The 21,761-nt window shown below is 42.6% G+C and overlaps 1 protein-coding gene across 2 annotated transcripts in view; it reads left to right on the forward strand.

Moving 5' to 3' along the window:
• The first annotated feature begins 18,782 nt into the window (after positions 1-18,782).
• Positions 18,783-21,761, forward strand: part of LOC142150092 (uncharacterized) — a 36,527-nt gene continuing 33,548 nt past the window's right edge. For both annotated transcript variants that reach the window (XM_075205339.1, XM_075205344.1), the window contains exon 1: positions 18,783-18,886. The gene's annotated coding sequence lies outside the window, so the exon portion shown is untranslated. The remainder of the gene's footprint in view (positions 18,887-21,761) is intronic.

Genomic DNA, 21,761 nt, shown 5'->3' on the forward strand with positions numbered 1-21,761 from the left:
GGCTCGTTGAAACCACAGATACTCCGCACCCACCTTCCACCAGAGGTGTACATGCTCACAAGAGCTAATGAGGGAAACAAAGTGGGGAGCAGAAACACAAACGAAGGTAAAACCATAAAACCTTGTGGTGCCAAGAACTAATCAGGTCCACATTTTTTTAGAGGAAAAAATGGCAAAATCCCTTCTCGCCCTGCAAAAGCCACAAGCAGACAAAATCCTGTGTAACCGCAGCAGAGAGAGTAAGTGAGGAGAAAGCTGTACATAACACTTATACACATTTGATTTCCACCTCCAAGCTCCTGACATAGCAGGCCTACGCACCAGCAACCGCTGCAGATGTGGCAGCCCCGATTCAGAGGGCATGGTTGCCGAAATCAAAACTGTCCAGGCCAATATGACCAAAATGTGCTTGCATACCACCAAACTGATACCTGGTGAAGGGAGAACCATTCCATGCCCCAGCCCCGGGACCATGGATTCAAGCTGTAAGCAAGCAAAATTCCCTTATTGTTGCCGTTGGCAAACAGCGCACCATTCTTTGGAGACATTGTAACCCAGCATCCCTCTACCAAGCTGGTCTGATTTGTAGCTCCTCACTTTACCACAAACCTAAGAGGAGGATATCAACACATGTTGTGCTAGCATACCTGACAAAGGAGTAAACCTAGAGGAGGCAATTACTTTCCTTACTGGGAAGGCACAAATATAACATGACCCAATCAGCGCAACACGATTCGACCTCCTGCTTGTCCCGCGCCTTTGTACAAACAGCGAATCCCTCCCTTGTGTAAATAGGAAACCAGAACCTTCTGCCAAGCTGGTCAGATTTGGATCACCTCACTCGACAGTCATACTGAAGAGGAGGATACACCACATGCTGTGCTAGCAACCTGACAAAGGAGCAAACCTGGAAGAGGTAATTAGGTTCCTCACCCGAAAGGCACAAATATGACATGACACCAACAGCACAACATAATGCGACCTCATATGCATCCCAAGCCACCTTGAAACAGCTTCCATTAATTCTAACCAGAGGGAAATCACTAATGGGACTCCTCTAATCGGGGTTACCGGGCGTTCTTTCGCTCAAACCTTCAAAGCTGAAATTCTGGCGTAATCAATTTCCTTTCGCAGCTTAGCAAAGAATGATTTCCCCTCCGGAGACCCTGCCCTAGTTGCTTAGAGCTTACTGGATTGACACCGAGCCCCAACCAATCCCAGCATGTGCCCATGCCCACCTTCAGCAGTGTCATGACCCCGGATCTGGAAAAGCGCACCACTCCTTCCAAGCAACACAACACTTTGTCCATGCTGCAGGATATGGGCTGAATCGGCCAAACCCTTAATGTCGCTGGACATCGTGCCAGACCTAAGAGGGACAAGGGGAACCCCATTAGGGGTGCCTCAGAAGAACCTTGACGAGGCGTCCACCAGTGCATCCTCCACTCCGGGAACGTGCGTGCCTGGGAGCAGATGCCTTAGGATAAAGGGTACAATATCAACCTGTGCAACCGGGTAATCACGGGAGGCAAAGTATCCTATTACAGCTCAATTGACTTGCACTACTCTGTCGCTGTCACACCAGAAAAACTATCTGCTTTCCAACTAAACTGTCCTCCAACACACCCAGCTCCAACTATTGGAAAGATCTCCGGGAGGACCAAGCTATCAGCCCAGCCGCGACTGCACCCATTCGCCGGGCCAAGATGCAGCGCACCCATCCAGACCACATAGACCCCCAAACTCAGATCCTAAATGCACTCCCATAAAGACTGGCAGGAACAGATCCCAAGCTGAGAAATACTCCCGTCTCTCAGTATAAAGATGGATACTACATCGAGGAAGCTTGCACCCTGCTTTCGTCCTCTCAAACTTCCGACACTTGGAAATCCCCAGGATGGTTTGAGTCTGCTTCAAAGTTACTCACTAGAACTCAAGCACCTCAGCTATCCAAGTGCACAGCTTCCTAAACCTGCCTAAGGCGAGCCTACCAAGACCCAAGCCGTGTCTATCTCAATGCCCAAGACCGACCGCCATATTGTCAAACCTTCCATCTTCCGGCCCGTGACTGAAACACCCTTTGAAGGGAAACAAACCCTACCTAAACAAAATTTCTTTGCATATCGAGCCCGTACCGGGCTCCATGCCCAGCAAATCTTCCAAGTAACGGGCGATGCCATGATGGCCTGTGCCCGCACAGCTGCACCGGTGTAGGAGAGATCCGACACCTCAGGAGACTGCGTATACCTTAGCTAAGCACTAGCTCCTACTAGCCATTGCTGATCCCCACCTTACATCACGGATTGTTACACCACATTGCAGCACTTCTCAGGGAGAACATCATTCACTGCTGCACAATGCGGGTAAAAAAAAGGGTGCTACATCAACCCAAACTGTCCCGCTGTCTGCTTAGGAACCAGCCTCCCCGAGAAAACCACCATATTTCCTGTCCCCTTCAACACAACTATACCTAGACCCACTCTCAGACTTAAGCCAAGTGTCAGTACTCCACACCCCGGCTACAAAACCGCTGGTGGCAAGAGGATTACGCTGAAGGGTGGCCTCATGCCCCACAGGCAGAACATACCAGTTATTCCACTCAGCCCAATGGCATGCGATACCTCATAGAATTGGGAGGGGAGATTCACCCACACATTAAATATAACTCATAAAAGAAACCAATAACAGAAGTGCGTGAACCATGGGCACTATTTAAGTCAACAAAATATCCCCATGATTTAAGGCATTAAGGTTTCCATTCGCACTTTACTGGTAGACATCACACAGTGGAATAGTCACCCTTTATCCCACCACAATGGGTGCTATAGAAATACTGAACTGAAACGATAATACTAAGACTGCGTATGTCTGTGACCTATGATAAGCGTGTGCCTCCGCCCCCGTGCGGCCGGAATGTAACCCCCTAGTCCATGAGGGCTGGCCTCTAAGCAGGATGTTACGACCACATGGGGGCTTAATGTTGAAATACCCATGCAGGAGCTGATATCCTAGAGGGCCTGCTATGGCATAGAGCCACCCCCAAGCGCTGTGGGTGGGGCACCATAGCCACCCCCCTTATAATTTTAACCACGGGACCTGGTCCCGAAACTCGGCAGAGGGGGCTTTTATTTTTTATTTTATTATTTATTTATTTAATTGTATTTATTTATTATTATTTAATTTTTTATTTTTTGGAGGGGTGGGGTCTTAAAGCTGCGGTAAGTGCTGAGGGGGCAGCTACTACCCCCAAGAAAATGCCCACAGGACCTAATGCCACCCCCCCTTCTGACCTATAGCCCCCCCTCCAGAAGCGCGGCCTGAGAGCCACCCGGCGCTCCCCAAGCCCGCTCATCACTCGGGGAAGCACTGGAACGACAACCGCAGAAACCGGTAGTGACCGGAAATGACATCCATTATCCGGCGTGGCTATACGTTCGGAAGGAACTGTCCGCTGCTGGTCGCGCCGGGGAGAAGGGGGTGCTCCCTACAAAGGGCAGAGTGCGGCACCTGAACTAAGAGGGGAATAATCGGCCGGGGGGGACAGGAACACAAGATACGGGAGGGGGAATGGGGGGGTGAAACGGGGAAGAAAGGGAGGGAGAAGAGGTACAGGGGAAAAGCAGGGAGCGATGAGAAAGGGGGTAGGTAAAGAAAGTGTGTGGAAAAGCCGAGGAGAGGGGGGTGTTATGGAGGAACAGGGAAAGGAAAACAGTAATAAACCAAATAAAATAAACTGTAAAGGGAGGCAAATGTTAGAAAGTATACAGGGAAAAGACAAAAAAGAGAAAAAATAGAAAGGAATAGGAAAGAGAAAAGAAAAAACAGTGAATAAATGCGCTAGGGGGACAGGCAGAGAAAGCACAGTGATACTTATCCACCATGTCCAGAAGCCAAGAGACTGCTTAACTCTCCGCCCATCTAGCTTATGTGCTATGCCTGGTCCTCCCATATGACATCAGATAGCCGTACTCCCTTTAGTTAAACTATTAACCCCAGAGTACAAACTATAGTTTAATGATCCAGCCTTAGCTTTTAAATTCATTCGAGCTTAAATACAGCCCTCATTTCTCATTGTTGATGTAAAAGCAGATTATAAAAATGAAGTGCAGTAAGCAATTGTGGAGGAGGCATAAGGCAGCAGGAAGGAGAAAATTAAATATTATATGCCTCTTTTTCTCCCCCACCATTGATGAATGAGTACAGAGGGAAAGAAAGGGGTGTTATAGTCTGCAGTTTCTGTGCCTGACCAGCTCCTGTGCTCTGTATCTTTATTATTGGACTCCTGTGTTTGACCCTTGGCTTCTTTTCCTGGACCTTAATTCTCTGCCTGTGCCCTCTGACCTCTGCTATATTTCCGGACTCTCCTTGTTTGCTGCCAGCCCTGACATCTTGCCTGTTCCTGAGCACGGTATCTGCCTTGGACCTTGACCACTGCCTGTTTCCTGACTGCGCACCTTCCATCTCCGGCTACTCAGCGCTACGTTACGTTTCATAAACTTGTACTACTCTGAGTATAAGCCTTGGCGGCATCCGAGTACCTGTGAGCGCGTCTAGCTCTACGAGAAAGGCGGCTGCTATAGGGGAAGACCTCTCCACCTTGTTCTACAAGTTTATGATCTTACTGATAGTCGTAACATTATAACCGGCATGTGAAGTTTTGGAAGATTACGCTTCCATGGATTAAAGCAGGACAAACCCCTCTCCACTCCAAGTCCTGGCAGGCCAGATCCAGACCCTATCACAAGTGGTCCAGAGCCTGGCCCAGTGTTTGTCTGCTCAGGAAGAGGCCTCCAGAGCCTCGCAAGCCCAGCAAGGCCCTCCAGGTTCTGCAATGAAGCCCAAATTGAATCTACCTGATCGCTTCTCCGGTGACAGGACTTCGTTTCACAATTTTAAGGAGAGCTGTAAACTCTACTTCTGCTTGAGACCACGCTCGTCTGGCTCTGAGCAGCAAAGAGTCGGTTCATCCCACAGCACCAGTTCTGCTTGCCAAAAGTGGCCCACTGGGCGCTCGCATTATCTCCCTGCTCCAGGGTGATCCTCAGTACTGGGAGATTAGCCTTCCACCCTCAAGTCCCTCTCTGCAATCAGTTGACGTCTTCTTCAATGCCCTGGGTATTCTTTATGATGATCCAGACAGAGTGAAAAAAGATGAGTTTACTCCTTCTGGCTCCCCGCCAGTTCCTTATTCCACTCCGCTAGATGCTCCAGAGTCCATGCCGTTGGGTGCCTACCTTTTCTCTCAAGAGGAACGTTCACGACGATGCTCTTTGGGACCCTGCATATATTGCGGCAACACGTCAGATAGCCCACCATTATGTGTTAATCGCTAAATAAACACCAATCTATCATTTACCTCACTATACTGTATTATCTACATAAACATCCATTCATCCTATTCATTCCAGTTATCTAAACATACAAAACAGACTGAAAGGTACAAGTTTTTTTTACTTTACAAAGATAATCATACATACAATACATAAATGCATGCATACAATACAGATAACACATTATAGATTCGACAGACATGATGTTAAAACTTCAGAAGTAAGTATATAATACCCTATTCTGTTATATATATATATATATATATATATATATATATATATATATATATATATAAATATATATATATTTATATATGTACTAGTGTATATGCTGTAACACAGAAATGTATATGAGTTTATGGTCAGTATTGCTCTTTTGTGTAGTGTGTGTTTAGATGTAACAAGAGAAAGAGAGAGCATGTTTGTGTGTGTTTAAATGTGTAAAGAGTATGTGTATAAGCAAGCACATGTTCGTGTGTGTTTAAATTTGTAAAGAGTATGTGTGTAAGTGGTAGATAAAGAAAGATTAAATGAGAGAGAGAGAAAGATATGAGATAAATGAGAGAGTGATATAGGAAGGTTGCTTAGTACCTGTGTGTTTAACATGTGGTCAGACCTAAAGAATAATACAGGCCAAGCATAGAAAGAGATGGGGGGGGGGGAGGAAGCTAGAGTCCATTGTAGTGTAAATAGTAAGCACTCCTGAGATGGGGGAATAAGCTCGCCTTTGTAAAGCATGTGTGAAAAGGTTACTTATAGATTCATAAAGTTAATAGAAATAGATATTAACTTTACATATATGTGCAAGCAAAGTATATTATAAGTTGTAGGCAGAATACATAGAAGTAATAAAAATTAGGGTAAAGAAAGGTGGGAAAGATCACACTAATTGTATGGAGTGAAAATACCCTTGAAGTCAATTTTTTATATATGAAAATATCGAATCTCTCGTTTAATGTAGGACAAGGGGTGCATCATAGCCCATGAATGATAAGTGTAAAAGAAGCAGAGGAAGATAAAAAGAAGGGTTTTAAATAGGGATGTGCACCGGCCACTTTTGGTGTCTCGTGTTTTGTGTTTTTGGTTCGGATTTGCTTGATGTTTTGGGTTCGGATTTGTTTTGCAAAACACCTGTCGAAAGGTTTTAGTTCGGATTTAAGGTTTTGGATTCGGATTTATTTTGAAAAAAGCATCAAAAATTCCAAAATCAAGTTTTTGGGCTTATTTTCACTCTTACGCTATTATTAACCTCAATAACATTCAATAACAATCATTTCCACTAATTTTTCAGTCTATTCTGAACACCCTCACACCTCACAATATTGTTTTTAGTCCAGAACGTTTCACCGAGGTAGCTTTCTGGACTGCATAGTGGAGCGGTCCCGTACACAATTTGGTATCGGGGCCACAATATATCACCCTCAACTGGTCTCAATTCCACCAAAAAAGTATCTGGACTGCGTAGTGGAGTGGTCCCCACAATATAAAAAAACACTTAACTGGTCTGAATTCCACCAAAAAAGTATCTGGACTGCGTAGTGGAGTGGTCCCCACAATATAATAAAAAAACCCTCAACTGGTCTGAATTCCACCAAAAAAGTATCTGGACTGCGTAGTGGAGTGGTCCCCACAATATAAAAAAAAAAAAAAAATTGTTCTGAATTCCACCAAACAAGTATCTGGACTATGTAGTGGAGTGGCCCCGGTACCCAATTTGATACCGGGGCCACAATATAATAAAAAAACCCTCAATTGTTCTGAATTCCACCAAACAAGTATCTGGACTGCGTAGTGGAGTGGTCCCCACAATATAATAAAAAATCCCTCAACTGGTCTGAATTCCACCAAAAAAGTATCTGGACTGCGTAATGGAGTGGTCCCCACAATATAATAAAAAAAAACCTCAACTGGTCTGAATTCCACCCAAAAAGTATCTGGACTGCGTAGTGGAGTGGTCCCCACAATATAATAAAAAAACCCTCAACTGGTCTGAATTCCACCAAAAAAGTATCTGGACTGCGTAGTGGAGTGGTCCCCACAATATAATAAAAAAACCCTCAACTGGTCTGAATTCCACCAAAAAAGTATCTGGACTGCGTAGTGGAGTGGTCCCCACAATATAATAAAAAAAACCTCAATTGTTCTGAATTCCACCAAACAAGTATCTGGACTGCGTAGTGGAGTGGTCCCCACAATATAAGAAAAAAAAACAATTGTTCTGAATTCCACCAAACAAGTATCTGGACTGCGTAGTGGAGTGGCCCTGGTACCCAATTTGATACCGGGGCCACAATATAATAATAAAACCCTCAACTGGTCTGAATTCCAGTGCACAGATGGTGGACACCGGATGGACGTCTAAAACCAACATAGCAGTTAAGGGCGCAGTTCCTCTTTTTTGTGACTGCACAAACAATTAACGTAGTAATAGAAATGACAGGTTGTTTTTTTTTTTTAAAATAGAAAGAAAGAAGGTAGTACTAGAAATGGCAGTTATTCGAATCCCCAGGAGAGTCTAAGTGGGGTGAGCCACAGAGAGATTATTTCCCTCAGTTTCTCTAACAGGTTGTCAGAGTTGTGCCTCTTCTTAAAACCTGTGATACATAACTACACACACTCGGCAAAGCTTTTACAAATTATCTGCGGCACAAGAGAGTACCACTGGACTGTACTTTAATAGCAGTAGCTATTATTTTTGTGTACAGCAACAGTGAATGATCGTAGTTAGACTTTTAAATAGCAGTACAAGCTAGATTTTTTAAAATTTTGTAATATTTTTTTCCACTTATTTTTGTAAAATTTTTTATTATTTTTTTTTAAATTAATTCTTTAGAATTTTTTTTATAAATTTAAATTAGTTTTTTTAGAACTTTTGGATAACTTGGAAATAACAATGCCCTTAGCAGAACAGACCACAGGACACAGGAAATACAGAAAGAAAGAAGGTCGCAATAGAAATGGCAGTTCCTCTTTTTTGGAACTGCACAAACAGTGATGAAAATGAAGGTGGAGCTGGTGGCATGTCACGGTCCTCTTCAGAGGACAATCTCCTAACCAGCAGGTCTTTGCACCGCTGTAGACTTGTGTCCGCCGGAAACAGAGACACAACATACGCTTTAAACCGAGGATCGAGAACGGTGGGCAGAATGTATTCCTCTGACTTTAAAAGACTGACCACCCTCGGATCCTGGCAAAGCGTACGAAGGGCTTCATCCACAAGAGCTACATGCTTGGTGGAATCGCAATGGTGTTCCAGCTCCTCCCTCACTTTCTCCAGCTGCTTCTGCAAAAGCCTGATCAGGGGAATCACCTGACTCAAGCTGGCAGTGTCGGAACTGACTTCTCGTGTGGCAAGTTCAAATGGCTGCAGAACCTTGCACAACACGGAAATCATTCTCCACTGCGCTTGACTCAGGCGCATCCCCACTCCTTTGCCTATGTCGTAGGTGGCTGTGTAGGCTTGAATGGCCTTTTGCTGCTCCTCCATCCTCTGCAGCATATAGAGGGTGGAGTTCTAGCACATCACTACCTCTTGTTAATTTTGATTGCAAGGCTTGTAAATACTTTGAAGATAAAAAAAAGCAGGCTGCACAGACTGTGGAGCTAGAAAGTGAAATTAAATGGACCACGTTACTTTGGTGGCTATCTATGCCCCCCCCCCCCCCCCCCCCCCCGCCCTACACTTGTAGTTGAATATAAAAAAAGCAGCCTGCATAGACTGTAGAACTAGAAATTCAAATATACAAAGAAATGGACAAAGGCAGTTTGGTATCTGTCTGCATCAGATCCCCTCTCCACTAGGAGTAAAATAGAAAACTATTCAGCCGTTATATAATCTAGAATATAAATAGAAATTGAGAAAGGCAATTTGGTATCTGTCTGCATCATAATCATCAACATCCTCCTCAGCGCCAGCTACATCAATATCCTCCTCCCAGTGTACAACATTCACACCTTCATTAGCCAAATCTGTAACTGGACTGTGGGTGATCCTTCCAGCATATGCAGAGGGCGTGCTGCAAATGGTGAAAGGAACCACCTCTTCCCGTACAGTGATGGGAAGGTCAGGCTTCGCAACCACCAACACCCTTGGACTCGACTTGGGGATTTGTGATAATTTCTCTTTAGAAGGCAGAGTTGTTTGCTGTGTTGTTGCTGACAGCATAACTCTCTTCAATTTTTTGTAGGGGGGAGGAGGAGGAGGGCTAAGATCCGTGGGTGAAGCTGAACCACTAGTCATGAACACGGGCCAGGGCCTAAGCCGTTCCTTGCCACTCCGTGTCGTAAATGGCATATTGACAACTTTACGTTTCTCCTCAGATGATTTTAAGTTTCTCTTTTTGCTACTTTTTCTTAACTTGGGCTTTTTGGATATTACATGCCCGGTACTACGAGATTGGGCATCGGGCTTGGAAGACGACGTTGATGGCATTTCATCGTCTATGTCATGACTAGTGGCAGCAGCTTCAGCATTAGGAGGAAGTGGGTCTTGATCTTTCCCTACTTTATCCTCCAAATTTTTGTTCTGCATTATATGTAGCACAAGAGAGTGTACCCCGAAGCCACACACACTCGGCAAAGCCTTTAAAAATTATATGCGGCACAGGAGAGTACCACTGGACTGGAGTTATACAGCAGTACCACTGGACTTATACTGCAGAATCAATGAAATTTGTAATATGGCAGTAACAACAATGGACTTATACTGCTGAATCAGTGAACTTTGTAATATAGGAGTACCACTGGACTTATACTGCAGAATGTGTGAACTTTGTAATATTGCAGTACCACTGGACTTATACTGCAGAATGAGTGAACTTTGTAATATTGCAGTACCACTGGACTTATACTGCAGAGTGAGTGAACTTTGTAATTAGAGATGAGCGCACTCGGATTTATGAAATCCGAGCCCACCCGAACGTTGCCGATCCGAGTCGGATCCGAGACAGATCCGGGTATTGGCGCCAAAATCAAATCTGAAACTGAGGCTCTGACTCATAATCCCGTTGTCGGATCTCGCGATACTCGGATCCTATAAATTCCCCGCTAGTCGCCGCCATCTTCACTCGGGCATTGATCAGGGTAGAGGGAGGGTGTGTTAGGTGGTCCTCTGTCCTGCTATATCTAGTGCTGTTCAGTTCAGTTCTGTGCTGTGCTGTGCTGTGCTGTGCTCAGTCCAGTGGTGCTGTGTCCTGTGCTCTGTCCTTCTGAGGTCAGTGGTGCTGCTGGGTCCTGTGCTGTGTCCTGTTCATTCCAGTGGTGCTGTGTCCTGTGCTCTGTGCTTCTAAGGGCATAGTTATTTCCCCATTATTCCCAAGTTTTTAAAAAATAAAAAAAAAGTTATAAAAAAATAAAAATTAAAAATTAAAAAAAATAATAATTATAACCAAATTTGCAAAACCAATCCAGCAGTATAAGCCCATTGGTACTGCAATATTACCAAGTTCACACATTCAGCAGTAAAAGTCCATTGGTACTGCAATATTACCAAGTTCACACATTCTGCAGTATCTTGTGCTACATATAATGGAGACCAAAAATTTGGAGGATAAAGTAGGGAAAGATCAAGACCCACTTCCTCCTAATGCTGAAGCTGCTGCCACTAGTCATGACATAGACGATGAAATGCCATCAACGTCGTCTTCCAAGCCCGATGCCCAATCTCGTAGTACCGGGCATGTAATATCCAAAAAGCCCAAGTTAAGAAAAAGTAGCAAAAAGAGAAACTTAAAATCATCTGAGAAGAAACGTAAAGTTGTCAATATGCCATTTACGACATGGAGTGGCAAGGAACAGCTTAGGCCCTGGCCCGTGTTCATGACTAGTGGTTCAGCTTCACCCACGGATCTTAGCCCTTCTCCTCCTCCCCCCCTACAAAAAATTAAAGAGAGTTATGCTGTCAGCAACAAAACAGCAAACAACTCTGCCTTCTAAAGAGAAATTATCACAAATCCCCAAGTCAAGTCCAAGGGTGTTGGTGGTTGTCAAGGCTGACCTTCCCATCACTGTACGGGAAGAGGTGGCTCGGGAGGAGCCTATTGATGATGTAGCTGGCACTGTGGAGGAACTTGATGATGAGGATGGTGATGTGGTTATTGTAAAGGAGGCACCAGGGGGGGAAACAGCTGATGTCCATGGGATGAAAAAACCCATCGTCATGCCTGGTCAGAAGACCAGAAAATGCACCTCTTCGGTCTGGAGTTATTTTTATCCAAATCCAGACAACCAATGTATGGCCATTTGTAGCTTATGTAAAGCTCAAATAAGCAGGGGTAAGGATCTTGCCCACCTAGGAACATCCTCCCTTATACGTCACCTGAATAACCTTCATAGTTCAGTGGTTAGTTCAGGAACTGGGGCTAGGACCCTCATCGGTACAGGGACACCTAAATCCCGTGGTCCAGTTGGATACACACCAGCAACACCCTCCTCGTCAACTTCCTCCACAATCTCCATCAGATTCAGTCCTGCAGCCCAAGTCAGCAGCCAGACTGAGTCCTACTCAATACGGGATTCATCCGAGGAATCCTGCAGCGGTACGCCTACTACTGCCACTGCTGCTGTTGCTGCTGTTAGTCGGTCATCTTCCCAGAGGGGAAGTCGTAAGACCGCTAAGTCTTTCACAAAACAATTGACCGTCCAACAGTCGTTTGCCATGACCACAAAATACGATAGTAGTCACCCTATTGCAAAGCGTATAACTGCGGCTGTAACTGCAAAGTTGGTGTTAGACGTGCGCCCGGTGTCCGCCATCAGTGGAGTGGGATTTAGAGGGTTGATGGAGGTATTGTGTCCCCGGTACCAAATCTCGTCGAGATTCCACTTCACTAGGCAGGTGATACCAAAAATGTACAGAGAAGTACGATCAAGTGTCCTCAGTGCTCTAAAAAATGCGGTTGTACCCACTGTCCACTTAACCACGGACATGTGGACAAGTGGTTCTGGGCAAACGAAGGACTATATGACTGTGACAGCCCACTGGGTAGATGCATCGCCTTCCGCAGCAACAGCAACAGCTGCATCAGTAGCAGCATCTACAAAATGGCTGCTCGTGCAAAGGCAGGCAACATTGTGTATTACAGGGTTTAATAAGAGGCACATTTCGGATAATTGAAATGTTAAATTCGCAGAAGAGAAGAGACTGACTGATTAATTCCCCACTAGTCCTATAAATGCTATTTGTCATATTGTTGTAGAATATTACTACTCAAACAATATGCAATTATCTCTATAATTTTTCCCTAAACGAGACTCAGATATCTCGAATCGGGATTTAACCGGGTATTAACCTCTTAGTGGGCAATACAGACTTTATTTGAGGATTTAAGCTGCTCTACACACATTAGCAAGAAACAATTTCACTGCCTGCATAATATGTGATTTTGAGACGATCTAGGGAGCTGTCAGTTCTTTTAAATCACTGAGTTAGATATTATCACTCATCACGTATACACCTTTTTGTTTACATTTCGCTGTAATTTATAATATTTTACTATTTAGAATAAGAGTTAAGTTTTAATGCCCTGCTAACCTTTCAACAGCCTTCCTACTTACTTTGAACTATGAAAGTGAGCAGTGCAATATGTTTAAAAACCCTTCTTTTTCTCTTCCTCTGCTTCTTTTAAGAGTACATATAAGGTAAATAAACAGATAAAGATTCAGAGGAAAGTTAATAGAATACATGCAAGCAAGAAAAGTTAATAGAAATAGTTGTAAGATGTAGGCAGAGATACTGACAGATAGGGTATAAGCTTACTGTGGCGTGTGTGTCCTGTAGGCTCCAGGTGGAAGAGATGTCCCAACTTTCAGGTGTGTGTGTGTGGTGTGGTCAAAAGAGGACTGTTTTGCCTGCTTCAGTGGCTTATAAACCTTTACCCAGAATGTATTACTTCAGGTAGGGGTTGCGACCTTTAGTACACCCACACAACTGGACACTGCCTGCAGTGATGAGTCACTGCTCTGTGTTTCTTAACTGTAACTTCCTGTCTTGTGAACACATGTTTTTCCTTTGTTTGAACCTAACTTACTGTGGAGCCAAATATGAGAGACAATTTCTTTGGTTGAAATGCTCTGGGTTTCAGCCAGTTCATATCTTAATCTGCGCATAGTTTCGGCGTATGTAAACAGCAGTGGAATGCTAGTGGCCATTATGCGTGGCTCAAGCTCCGCCCACCGTGACTGCATCATCAGCGGCAATATAGGAGCTCCTTCACACAATTAATGGAAGTGCATTATAGTATTGTCTGCAGAATAGTAGAAACTTGCTGATGCCTCCGCATGACAGCGGAGAAGACAAGACATGTCAGCGAGTCAGCTACAACTAATAGCAGAAACCAAATGGTGTATGGTCGCAACAGGCACTAATTACTGGTCCCAGGATATAATCTTTTGCGATTGGCCGTTGCTAAATCTGACATCATTGTGACCACATCCCTTCTGGATTCACAGTGACATTGACATGCCCACACAAAGCAGGTCAAGGGATCCCCCACAAAAATGGAACATGAGCCAGGTTACTTCGAAGCCGCTGAACCTGTACCACTATTATTAAAGGTGGTTGATGAATACTCCAGAGAGATCTAAGGATATTCCCCAAAGACGATTAACCGAATTAAACAGAGTCTTCGGTATAGGTGCAAGGATATTGGCCTTCCAGGAGATTCTGGGGATATAACATCCGACCAGCACAGTGTTACCACTGGCTACTTTGATTGTAGGACAAGCAGAGCCTCCTGAATGGAGATCGGCAAGTCCAAAAACTTTCGCTCACCTAAGTTGTTTCACCCCAGGTTTATGACCAGTATGTCAGGGGAATCTTTTTTGTTCACCTCAGAAGTCAAAAAGGGGATAAAATATGCTCATCCCATTCCCCTCCTACCCAACCATTTCACTTCCACTGGATGAGAAATGATGGACCAGTCACGAGCCAATTGGTGTCTGGATGCCCAGAACACGTATGGGTGTCTCATCACCCATTTCTAGATCTCCTGGACAGGCGTGCCTAGAAAAAGAAGTAAATAATGCCACGGTTATAGCCGCATCTTCTGATATCAACCATATCACTTGGGTGGGAGTAATCAACCTAAGCTAAGGAGAAGGAGGGCAGTAACCCATATAAAGGTAAAAACCTATAAAAACCCCAGAGGCACATAGCTAATCAGGCCTTAACCCAGGAAAAAAACAGGAAAAATCCCTTCATGCCCTCATTATAAAACGTCAAGAAGCAAACCCCTGGGTTACCGAAGGGAGAGAGACCAAGCTTACTGCCATCATCTCTTCGGTCTAATGTACTTTTTATTTGCGCCCATTTTCATCTGTCCAGGGACTTAAACAAAGCAATGGAGCAGACTGCCTCTGCTGTGACTGTAGCCATCCCAATCCAAAGAGGTGAGTGCCGTAGAGAGACAGGTCAAAACCCATGAACAACAAAGAATGCTGAAAAACTAAAATTTGGTGAGAGGGGCCCACAGGCTGGAACCAAAGCAATCTCCCTCCCATAGGGTATAATCCCAGAAAAATTAGTACAAAAGCAAGTGGGCAGATAGTCGTGTCCCTATGTGCAAGCATGTTAATCCAATGACTTTTCCACCATTGATCCATCATAACAGGAGAACCCTGCAAGAAATCTGTTGACATTAAAGGATTGCTCTAGCGAAAATACTGCCTCCGCAACATGCTTAATCTGACTCATCATCTAACTGACCAGAAAAGCACCAAAAAGGCGCAAGGAAAATGCAGTGCACAATAAACATGCCACATATGTTTCAGAGCCCAGAAGGCTTTAACGCTTTGATGGAAGACACTTTTAAAGCCACAGCTGTAGCTGCGGTCATTAAATTGACATGAGGTGAACCTTAGGTACTCCTTGCCCTTAGCGTGGACCTATAGCATCTCAATGAATATAACGGTTCAGCAAAGTAATGAAAATGTGTAAAGTGCAGTGCGTCAAAAGTGGACCGTTCCCCCAGCCAGCAATCTACACTTAAGATGTATGTTATAAAAGATCCTTGAATGAAAATCAGTGTATGGTAAGCAACACCTAGAGAAGCATGTCCCCAAATCGGAAATCAGCGCAAGTTGACTCCAGTGTTTGACTATAAGCATTCAAAGGGGTCTATGCATTAAAGTGTGATGAACTATTATAACAGAGAAAACAGCCATTTTCTCCATTAAATTTCCATCGCAAAATGCTTAAAGGCCTTCTAGCAGGAGAAATCAAAGAATTTATGTTCTCCGATCAGAAATTATTGAAGGCAAAATGCGCTGAATAGTGGTGCCCAAGCCTAAAGAGCCTTGGATATGTCAACCAAATTGATTGAAAGCATCAGATGTGCCACTCAGAAAAACCCATATGCTTGGTAACCCCATGAAGCTAATGTTTCCACCAAAAATATCCACATGTAAGCGAGTGCAGAACTGTGCATGGGCATGATCACTTTGTTATTGCTCCACCTAAATAATATGGCACAATAGTCCCATAAAATAGTAATCAGTGTAGGGTACTTATGGGCTAGCTAAAGCTCTCTGTATGTACTTAATAAAGAGCTGACAGACATGCTTCGGGAACAAAATTATTGGTACCAAGAGACCTAGAGTCCCCTATGGGTGACATAAGTTTAAGACCAGACAAATTAGGTCAAATTTGCCTAGACCAACAGGGAACATGAATTGTAGAGCCCAACAAAGGAGCCATAGATTACACTCCTTGGTTTTAGGAGTTAATGCAAAATCTGAGTCTACATATAATGGCATCCAGAATAGTCTCAGTCTTGTAGACTAGGAATGTCCCATAATTAGCGAGTCACTAAGCGGTGGGTAGGTATGAGAAACCGGACTGGCCTCGCATAATGAGCTGCATAACTTTGGTGTACTTGCCTCCAATATCAAATCTTCCCCAGACATGCATCCCGAAATAGAATGATGTTAAATGTACCTATAAACTTCTCTGGATTTATCCATATAATGAAAGTGTTAACCGTGAAACATGCATAAAAGAAAGGATAGATTAATTGTTAAGAGATGAAAAGTGATACATATGTAAATAGCAGCACATGAAATTTTCCACTACAAAATTTTGGGTGATAATGGCACAAAGGTATATAACTAGTTTGATGTAGTAGAGGTGAAAACCCCATATTGCCCATGGTTAGGAGTGCCCTTGTGTATGAAATGTCGTCCCAGTGCACGGTGACTCTGCTCAGCCTCATCAATGCCAACCTGAATTCTACATCTGTAAAAACCATTAATAAGCTAGGTCGGCCACTGAGCTTAACGAAAGCGGTTGTCAGACAGATGCCATACTAATTCCTCCCCATAGAAACAAATGTAGCTTCTCATATGGAGATAACGAAACATGTTCAATCCTGCCATGGGTCCAGTTTCTATGGAAGGCCGCTGCAAAATATAAAAGGCCTGTCAGCCAAATTGGGGCAAGACTTATAAACCTCTACCTCTAAAATGCAGTGTGAGTGTCATACTCACCAAATAAGTGTCGGCAGTCCTACATCCATGGGGTCACTTTGCTCCTGAACATTGCACAAATGGCGTTGTCCACTGGCCACTGCTCTACCAGATCTGTTGTGAAGATTCGGTGTGCCATCCGAAAATCATTCCCTCCCGGTAGCATCTCCAGTACTGATACAGGACTCATGTTAGAAACCGGAAATATGTGCTCCTGAATCTGTGGAATCCCAATCACAGAGGCTGGGCAATCCGGAGCACAAAGGGGCAGTACACGCAGGTACAAACCAAACCAAGTGGCAGGGCTGGTAACCCAAGAAACCCAAGAAATCGGGGAAGGGAGAATATTGGCTGAAGGAGCTCCTATTTAGGGTGAGGGGTGGAGATGAAGGGGGTGGGGAACAGCAGGGGTAGATGCTGAGGGGCTTGGGAAGGTGGACTGAAGAGTGGGGAAAGTGAGGGCATAAACTGTAAGATTTTTGCATAATATAGAGTAAGCAAAAATCAGTTAAATTATATAAATATAAATTATATAAATATATATTATACATATATACAATTTTAAGAAAAAGAGATCTTAATACTTTGTTGCTTATTTTATAACATCCTGTCATTCCAATAAAGTTTGGTGACAAAATTAGATATATACTAAGTATTAAATATTTTTATAATTACTTAAAAACACACGACCATCAAGAAATAAACTGGTTGTGAATTTGATTCCAAAAACACAACTGATCTCTATTACCACTTCAAGACAGATACTTTACATGTACCAATATATTTCAAAAGATCAGAATTTTTATTGTGTTTTTCTACATGATGCAGTGTTCAGGGCAGATAACATTGTTACCAGCAATGTGAGTAACTGGCCTCTTAAGCAATTTCTCTTCAAACTAATTGTCAAAGATTCAGCATCAGGTTCTCTGTTTCTCAATGTTTAGGAAATATGCCAAAGTTAATGCATAAAGATCTGCTAAAAGTATAAAATGCTCCAAATAATGCAGTATCACAAAAATAGCTTATTAGTAAAATAAAGATTTTCTCAGAAAAATTAAATCATTTATCATTGATTTTTAGACAACAGCTAGATGGTAACTGCATACTAGGGAAGGCTGGTCTGATTTTGCACAAGAGATGTGAAAGTGGTTTGCTATATGTACTGAGTTTAGAACTTGTAGAGGTTCATGCTGATTTTAAACACATTTGTGTCTAAATTTGCAAACATAAAATATGTTCACTAAAAAAATCACAAAGTTGGACAACTCCCAAGAAGCATGAAGCTCTGCACCATGTTTATATCGTGCATGCATCAAATACACTTACATCCAATTTCTGAAACATTGGTTTTGACAGCGAATTATGCATTCGCTATTGGAAAATAATAAAAAAAACCCTCTCTTCTGCAGCAGGTATAAATCTAAAACTTGCGCATACTTGCCCTTACTATACTTAGTCTACTTTAGACCACCCTTTACCTCCCCGTCCTGCCTCTCCAGTCAAACACAAGTGCAATTGTCAGATTCAGGCAAATCTGCTTGTTTTTTAGGAACATGTAGAGCCAAATTTACGCTACTCAAACTGGCACATGTTCAACTCCATGGAGTATAGATATACATAAAATAAAAATATTTTGTCTAAAGGCAAGCTTGGAATATCACCTGTGAAAATCATGAGTTTGCCCCTAAATACACAAATATTGTAACTGTACACATTAATTGTAATTAGCTTTCAATGTAATTTTAAAAATCATTCTATTTAAAAAAAAAATTGAAAAAGTATATTATTGTGGCTTGTTTGTTGACCATGATCCAAGTTGCTGAACCTACTGACATCAAAGTTAGACAAACACTTCTTAAATGTGAAAGCGAAGTAAAGTTGCTGGAATTTGTCACACTCTCTGTGCACATCAGAAAGGAGAAGTAAATTGTGAGCTGAGACGCCACTGTTTCTGCTTCCTTTTTTTTTTTTTTTTTGGGTAGTCTAGTGTTCTATGAGTGAAAAGTAAAAATAGGATCATTCTACATTGTCTCTTTTGGCTGAAGAGATCACTCAGAGCCGTGGATATATTTTATAGCAAAGATAGAGCAGAGACGGTGAGTCTGGTGAAAAAGTTGTGGGTGGGTTATTAACTATACTATAATGTAAATTAAGTATAAGATTGTAACAATCTGTTTTTTTCATCTCTATAAAAGTTTTTTGAATTCTGCAAATGTCATAGGCTTCCACAGGTTCAACATTTTTGTTTTGCTGTTTTGACCTTGTGTGTAAATATATTTGTTGAATATATCATCATTTTCTTTTAATTGCTGCAGAAAGGTGGATTTTGTATAGTATTAGGAATATTGTTGATTTGATAATCAAATCTATGTTTAAAATGACAATGGTGTTCAAATGTTGCCTATATTTTGTCAAATTCTAGGTAGCAGCTAGCTCTACAAGTATGATTAATAATTAGGCATTCCAATCAGATAGGGAATAAATATGGGAAAAGAGTAAGATTTAAAAAGAAAAAGAAAGCACTGTACTGCTTGACTTATTTAACACATGCACACACACACCACACACACACACACACACACACACACACACGACACACGACACACAGACACACACTTATACAAACTTATACACACCGTACCCCTAATAATGCAGAAATCAACGATACCTAGTTCCTATATTCAGTTTCCTCTTTTTTGGTATGTGTTTCTGCCAGTACAATGGGAACAGTTAAGTACACCAAATTTGCGTATCTTCACAAAAAACATAATTACTGTAAAATACATTGGTCGGGGAAATAGATCAATCATGCAAAGCAGATGAGCCAAAATAACTCATGTGCCTGATAATAAGTGAGCTAACACATGTTTATAAAAGTATTTCTTTGTCATTAGTCAACCTACTAGTCCTGCTTTTACTAGCTTTAGACTGAGTCTGCTTCTTTTAATGTACTTCACCCACACTCAGGGGCAGGCTGGACTGTGGGGCAGGGAGGATTCTGCCCCCTGGCCCAGGCACATAGTGAGCTACCTTGGGCTGGGTCACTGGACCACCTGCATTTTTTACCTTCAAAATGTTCCTAATAGGCTGCTGAGTTCAGTCTTGCCCTCCGGGTAAAATCATCCCTCCCCTGCCCACACTATTGTACTAGATTTGTTGTATTGTCCAGGGGTAATGTGCAGGAGAAGATGGCAAGCTGCAAAAGAATGATGCAGCCCTCAGTCTCTTGGGAAATATTTTTTTGCTTATGGCATGTACATGGATGTGAGCTGGCATGGTTTGTTGGTAAAGGCTGTTGAACAGAACAGCCCCTTATCTTTTCTCCTTCACATTACCCCTGAAACCATGTATAGTACCTGTGAATAAAACACAACTTTTCCCTGATTCATAAAATATCTGATTCATTCCATTATTCTTTTAGGACACAACATGCTACACAACTTTTAGCAGTGCTACTCCTCTTTTTGTCATAGAAACCAAAACAGCAATGGAAGTGTTGAAGTAAATATACAATTATTTACTATATTCACTTTATGCAGTTCACTTGTTGTGGGCTAATGTGGACTGAGGGGGGATTACTCTAAAATAAAGGAACAAGAGCCTGAATTTCCACAGTATAACATAGCATATATTGCCTTAATTGGGTGTGTGTATGTGTTTCTTTCATTTGGCTAATCATTCATAAAGATTTGTCAACTTGATTTTTTGGTAAAAGTATGATTCCCGTGATAAAATGACCTCGGTAGTTCAGTGCAGCGCTTTACATATAATTACAGAGAAAAAAATAAATAGTGCTTACATTTGTATTTTCACTTGGGTCAATTAGCTTGGGTCATACCTGCCTACTCTCCCGGAATTCCCGGGAGGCTCCCGAATTTCGGGGAGTCCTCCCGGAAGAGTAGGCCAAACTCCCAAAATTTGGCGAAATTCACGGGAGTGAATGGAGGGGGGGGGGGGCTTAACCGTGTCATTAAGCTCCGCCCCCCTCCATTCAATGCTATCCATGTCACATGACTTCTCCCCCGGAAAGCTTAAAAGTGGCTATGTATGGCTTGGGTTCAGTATTCTCAATGGCCCACATAAATCCGTATGGATCATCTGTGATGGATGACTTGTTCTGCTCTGACTTGCTTTAAGCAGTGGTAGCCTTGTTAATATTACTTTAATACAGCAGATGTATTTCATAAGTGTTTTCCACAGTGATCTACCTGACACAGAAGTCATAGTTTTTTTCAGTAGTTTACTTGCTGCATTCTGGCTGAATGGCCCGTGAATGTTTTCATTTTCTGATTTTATCCCAAACTAGAGACACAACTCAGGTAGCCATGGCAAAATGATTTAACAGTGACACTTTCCAGCTTTAGCAGGAGCACTTCCTTACTCAAATTCTTTTTTTATACTGATCATGTGATACAATGCACCAATATGGTGAGCAACTTAACTCTTACGTGAGTTTAAACACCCATTTGACTGACTGCCTATGGTGGTCAGTCAAATTGGTGTTTTTTATTTGTAACAGCCTTTGTAGATTTACTTTCTGTGACTGCTATTTTCCTATTTTATGTTTCTAAATGGAGCAGTCTTGGAGGTAAATGTATCAAACCTTCCAAAAAAGGAAAAGTGGAGGTGTTGTCCATAGCAACCAATAACATTCTAGCTATTTTTATCTAGCACACTCTTGAGATTGATAGCTAGTCTGATTAGGTGCTGTGGGCTTCACCTCCACCTTTCCTTTCTAGAAGGTTTGATACATTTACCACTTGGTTTTTTACAATGCAAACACGCTCTCTATTCTGCTTTGATCCCATAATTTCACCAGCTTTATGAGCTGTTTCTATTTTATTGCTCTCCGTTCCTCCTGCTATTGTACTTATCAATTAATTTGCTTCTGATAAGCTGTCAAGTGACTTCTGATTCTAGTCTAGCTCCATTTCATTCAAGAAAGCTACAAGAGTAGTACAGCTGTTATAT

Source organism: Mixophyes fleayi, chromosome 1, assembly GCF_038048845.1.
Source record: "Mixophyes fleayi isolate aMixFle1 chromosome 1, aMixFle1.hap1, whole genome shotgun sequence".
NCBI classification, from domain to species: domain Eukaryota; kingdom Metazoa; phylum Chordata; class Amphibia; order Anura; family Limnodynastidae; genus Mixophyes; species Mixophyes fleayi.